Source organism: Helianthus annuus, chromosome 13 (assembly GCF_002127325.2).
Source record: "Helianthus annuus cultivar XRQ/B chromosome 13, HanXRQr2.0-SUNRISE, whole genome shotgun sequence".
Lineage (NCBI taxonomy): Eukaryota > Viridiplantae > Streptophyta > Magnoliopsida > Asterales > Asteraceae > Helianthus > Helianthus annuus.
The window spans coordinates 169,668,428-169,674,512 of record NC_035445.2 but is presented as its reverse complement, the minus strand read 5'-3'; the positions used below and the strand labels follow the sequence as shown (position 1 = coordinate 169,674,512).

Genomic DNA, 6,085 nt, shown 5'->3' with positions numbered 1-6,085 from the left:
GGGTCAAGTAAGGCCGATGGAAACGGGACTTGACTCGGTTCACCCTCAACTTTTTCGCTCTTTTCGTTTTCACCCAAACCCGGTTTTTTAACAATTGTTTCTTTTGGTTTAACCGGTGAAACTTCATCATCACTTTCATTACCCGTGATATCCTCAACTACCCCCTTCAACCAATTCGGGTGACAAATTGGCTTTAAATTCTTTTCCACTTCTTAAAACACTAACATGATTAATATTAACATTACCTCGTGACGAACCATGTGAAGTGTTTACCTTAGTGTCGCTTGGAAGTCGACCCTTGCTTTTCTTCAATTCAGCCACGTCGGTTGCTAATTGACCCATTTGGGTTGTTAGTGATTGGATGCTTTTGTCACGAACCTCGTCCTTTTGCATTCGAACTTCATCGAGTTGGTTCCGTTTTTGCATCTCCATTTGCATGCTCTTTAGCATCTCCATCATCTCGTTTCCACCCGAAGAACCCCCTTGTTCTTGACCCGTTTGATATTGTCTTTGATAGCATTGGTTATTCCCGCCTCGATATCCACCTTGGTTATTGTAAGGTTGGCGTGAACCAAAGTTACCTTGGCTACCTTGAAAATTCGGGTTAGCTTGATTTGAAGGGTTCCCATACCGAAAATTTGGGTGGTTCCTCAAACCGGGGTGGTAGGTATTAGAGTTCATGTTGTTATAATTTCTACCACCCCCTCCTTGACCTTGACCTGAACCGCATGGACGTCTTCATATTGCCCTTCCATCATCCCTTGGCAATTTTCAGCCGCATGACCTATTTCATTACACAAAGCACAAACATCATAAATTTGGTTAGTAGTTTGAACATTACCATCATCTATGGCGTGCACTTGAGGTCGGGAAATGGCCGGTCGCGCTCTCCTTGATGCTTGAGCTTTCCTCTTTGATGTAGTTGCCATGCTCTCCAAGAACTCCCAATCATCATTCTTATAATTTGTTCCAAAAGTCCCAACGGTAATAGACATCAAATCACGTGCATCTTCAGCACTCAACCCCTCGTGAAAGGCATTCATCAACTCCCACAATTCAATTCCATGGTGAGGGAAATTTTTAATCATCATATTGAAACGCTCAAATGCCTCGTGAAACATCTCACCATGTTGTTGTTGGAAGCTTCTCAACCCCTTTCTTGCATCGTTGGTCTTTTGGGCGGTATAAAACTCATCCAAGAAAGTTTGTTGCATCTCCCCCCCATGTATATATGGATGCCGAAGGTAACGTGTAGAACCATTTCTTCGCCTTATCTTCCAAAGAAAATTGAAACAATACCAGTTTAATATCGTCAGCCGAGAACCCTTGACTCCCAAGAGTGTTACAAATCGAGTCATAAGCCTCCAAATGAAAGTAAGGCTCCTCCGTTGCTAATCCTTTATACTTTGGTAAACTTTGCAAAGAGCTGGTCCTCACTTCAAATGTCCTCCCTTGATCATTGTGAGGAATAACTACCGGTGAAGGGTTTTGAGTGATTATCGGCCTAAAATGTGCTTCGATGCCCCTCACATTTTCTCTAAGGTGTCTCCTTGGTACACCGAATCTACCTCTTGGAGGAATAGGACCCATTGGCCTAGGTACTTGTCCTTGTGGTGCAATTGGTTGTTGAAACTGTTGTCACATCGGTGGGCATTAAATTGGCCTTTGGAATTGTTGAACATTTGGTTGTACATTTTGTGGCCGAATTTGTTGCAATGGAACATGATGTTGCATTGGTGGCCCTTGTGGTCTTGGCTGAATGTGTTGTGGTACGAGTTGTTGTTGTTGTGGCATTCCACCAACACTTGCCATCCCTTGAGATTGACTTTGCACATATCCAAATTCTCCTTGATCACCATAACCCCCGTAAGCATACCCATCCTCATCATAACCCTCAAACTCCTCAAATCCTTCATCATACCCATCTCCTTGAATTCCTGACGATTGCCCAAATGGAATGTTTGAATATTGAAAACCCGCTTGGTTCGATGGTCTAAATGTTGAAGTAGGATGGACAATGGTCGAAATTGGTGCTATGGTATGGCTTGAATATGACGGACCCGCACCCGGAAAGAAATGGGACAATGGTGGTATAGTAGTGGATGGGTTAAAGGTAATGGTTGGTTCTTCTTGGGTAGTAATGGGTTGTGTTGTGTTGATTGGTGTAGTGTCATGAGGTGGAGTAGGAATTGTAGTGGAATTTGGTATAGTTGTGTTTGGTGATGGTTGTGTGGAAGTAGGTATGAATGATGAGGTCGTTTGACCCGTTGTAGGTGGAATTTGTGAATCGGCCATGATGTTTCTTGGTGTAATTGGTGAAGTGGGTGAACCAATGATTCGGTTTTCTCGTAATAAAACCCTGTTTTGCCTTAGCGTTCTTTCAATTTCCGGATCAAATGACAATGGTGACGCTTTGTGAGAGCCTCTAGTATGCATGCACCTGTAGAACCTGCACACTAAACACACCAGTGTAAACCCGAAAATAACAAAGCAAAACTAACAAACTGACACACGTTGCGCACTACTCCCCGGCAACGGCGCCAAAATTTGACGTGCAGTCGTGGTACACGCAAATTTAATCCCAAAAACAACTATAGATAGTTGTAAGAGGGTATCGAACTCAGGGAGTATGTGAAAAATATGTCGATTAGATAGCTTTGCAATTAAACTACAATTAACCTAATTTGCAGAAAATTAAAGATCAATGATTGAGATTGTTGTTTTAGAAAACTAAATTAATAACTAAGTGCAAATAGAAAATGGTTGTTTAACAGATTAGGAAAGCAATGACCATCTTAGGATTCAGTTTCTTTAAACAATTGTGTGTAATTCCAACTAGAAAGAGTTACATAGACATAACTCGTGTATAGATAATTGAAGTGATAAAAGGGAACAAAGTACTCGGATTGTATAAACGCGAGGTTGTTTCCCGATGACCAATTAATCAATGACCAACCCTAACCCTTCCTGTGATATCTCGATTGCCAACGGCACCAAGAACGTACGATCGAGACTAGAAATTGCACTATCAATTAACACGCTACAAGCAATTATGCATACACCATGATAAACAAGCAAACACAAGTTATCATTCTAGAAATTCAGAATTAAACACACAAAAGTTCAAGAGAAACCTGCACCTAACATGATCACCAAAAGTTTTAGCCACACATAGCTTGGTGAATCATCATAACAAGCAATTCAATGTTCATACAAATCGAAAACACAAACCGAATGTTAGGAATCGTTTAGAACCAAGCCAAGACAACCAAAATCGCCCCCAAAGTGTTTCACAAACGTCCAATGATGAGAATAGCCCAAAAGACACCCATAAACTGACTTAATGATGGCAGTTACACATTTGTTCGCAGACTCCACCGTAATTTACGGCTCCACCGTAAATTACGGTGGACATAAGAATGTTACGGTGCAGATTGTCTGGTTTACGGTGAGAGCCAGACCATTTTCAGGTCCACCGTAAATTACGGTAGGACCGTAATTTACGGTGAAGAGCTGATCTTCCTTCTTTGTTTCATCTTTTGCTTCCAACTCAATTCGTTCAACTCCGAACCTTCCAAAGCCTCATTTTTCTTCGATTTAAACCGCCAAACCGTACCTAAGACATAAACAACAGTAGTTGTCTAATTCAAGATAATTGCACACATAAATGAGGGATAAACTTGTCTTTTAGCATTGCAAAGGGTTGTCCAATGGACCACCCGTCACCACTCACATGATCTAAGTAGTAAACCCTCCTTAAGCTAACCATACCATGTATAAAAATGTCTGTAAGTGTCTGTAATCATTGTACATGTATTTTACCCCAGTCTCTAAGACTGATCCTCCCTCAGTCTCTAAGACTGATCCTTCCTCAATCTTATCACCAGATGATCTCATCCCTAGTCATGAAAATCATTCACCTTTCGATAATACGCATTTGTTTTGTAAAAATCGGTATGTTTAGTATAAACCTTTCGTAAATCATTTGAGTTTCTCAAAATCCCTTCGTAGTATGATTTAGAAATACGAGTTTTGCGTTTTTTCCAAAACTTTGTATGTTTTTGCAAAACGTGCATGTCTTTCCACCCCGAAAACATTTACAAAAACGTAAACAGTAAAAAGTGGGGGTTATGAACTCACCTGAATATTCCTGTGCAAAGCTAGCTAATTACGACTTCGTGATGTCGTTTCCAAGACTTGACTTGCTAGCGTGTATTCTACAATGTTCCTAACATGGAATTTCTTATAAGTTTCTAATTTATGTGGCAACAAATCTACGTGTTACCGAGCTCTACCGAATCGTTAACTGAACGATTCAACGGTTTGTTGATAACTTAATAGTAATCACAAAGTTATACTCGTTAAGTTTCGTATACTATATGTCGAATGTATATGCCGTTTAGGCGTTTGAAATAAATATAAAAAGTTATATTTATTTTATAGAATTATAAAAGAATCGTCGTTGGAAGTTTGAAATAAATATATAACCTATATTTATTTTATAAACGAATACAAGTCGTTTGATGTTTGCAATAAATATAAAAGCTATATTTATTTTGCAAAAGAATTGTCGTGAAACAAATACGTAAACTGTATTTATTTTTATAAAAGCATTCGTATCGTTTAATACTTGAAATAAATATACAAACTATATTTATTTTGTAAAAACGAATTCATGTTGTTCGACATTCGAAATAAATATATAAAACTATATTTATTTTATAAAGCGAAGATGTGTTCGGCGTTTGAAACAATATAATTAATTATATTGATTTCATAAAAGACTTGTCGGATTTTTGGAGTTTAAAATAAATATAATAACTATACTTATTTGTCGTAAATAATTTTCGAATCGTTGTTTTCATGAGTTGTAAAGTGTCGTAGAGGTAACTATGTATTTTTAGGGAAAATAGGAACATTCCGATTTGTTTTGTGTTATAACAAAACGTAATTATTTTACGGATTTTCTCGAAAAATGGGCAGAGTTTCCTCTGTTTTTGGACGCCCCCGACAACTAAAGTGTCGTTATTTGTCAAAATTCAACCAAGATTCAAATAGTGTACATATATATTCAATTTATAAGCACGACAATAAGTAATTCCAAGTAAATTTCTAACTAAGAATTTACTAAATTGTTCGGTTCGAGAGCTCGTATATCACGTAATCCATTTAAACTACCGTAAATCGTAGTTATAAATCTTGATATTAATATTTTACCGAATCTTGTGTCGAAAACGGAAAGGTCGGCTGTGTTGACCGAGTCAACCGACTTGACTCGCTGAGTTGACCGGCTGAGTTGACTCGATTAACAGGGTTGGGCTGAGTCGAGCTAAAAAAAAACACTTGGGTCGTACCGAGTTGAACTGAAACACACCGACTTGAGCCGAGTCATCCTGTAACATCCGAACACGAACCTGAGCCATGGCTGTCCTGAACCTGAACCGAGTCGGACCCGAGTCTTGACCTGAACCGCTGACCAAGGTTGACACGTCTCCGAGTCGAACAAATTTAGAACCTGTTGAACCAAACTAGCCTAACCAGCAACAGCAAATCATCATTACCATTAATAACAGCAAATCTTCAACATCATTGACAGCAACAATCTGTCACCATCCTTAATCTTCAGAAAATTAGAAGTAAACGGGGAAAAGGGACGTGTGCTTACCGGAAAGTTGTCGGGCAGAAACAAAGACCGCCGGACCGAGACGCCGACCGCCAGTCCGAGACGCCGACCGCCAGTCCGAGATGCCGATCGCCGGACCGTCACCTCTGCTCCGTCTCTCTCATCTCCGACATTCTCTCTCTCTCTCTCTCTCTCTCTCTCTCTCTCCTCTCTCTCTCTCGTCTGCCGCCTCGCCGCCACCGTGAGTGGCGGCTCTCCTTTCTGCGTTTTCGTCGTCGCTCACCACCACGCAACAGTGGTGGTGGTGGTCCATCTCATCAACGAGGGGGGGGGGGTTGGAACCGCCGCCTGATCGCAGCTCCACCGGTTTCACCGGCCGGCGAGGAAGGGGGTGTGCTTTGTCAGCCGGTCGGACTAAACTCCGGTCACCGGAGTTCATACGGAGAGGGAGAAGTCGAGGGT

The 6,085-nt window shown here is 40.7% G+C and overlaps 1 non-coding gene across 1 annotated transcript; it reads left to right on the top strand.

The window, feature by feature from the left end:
• Positions 1-1,059: 1,059 nt before the first annotated feature.
• On the top strand, positions 1,060-1,165 carry LOC118486121. The gene has a single exon (XR_004877977.1). It is a non-coding gene; the product is annotated as a small nucleolar RNA R71 (small nucleolar RNA).
• Positions 1,166-6,085: the final 4,920 nt, after the last annotated feature.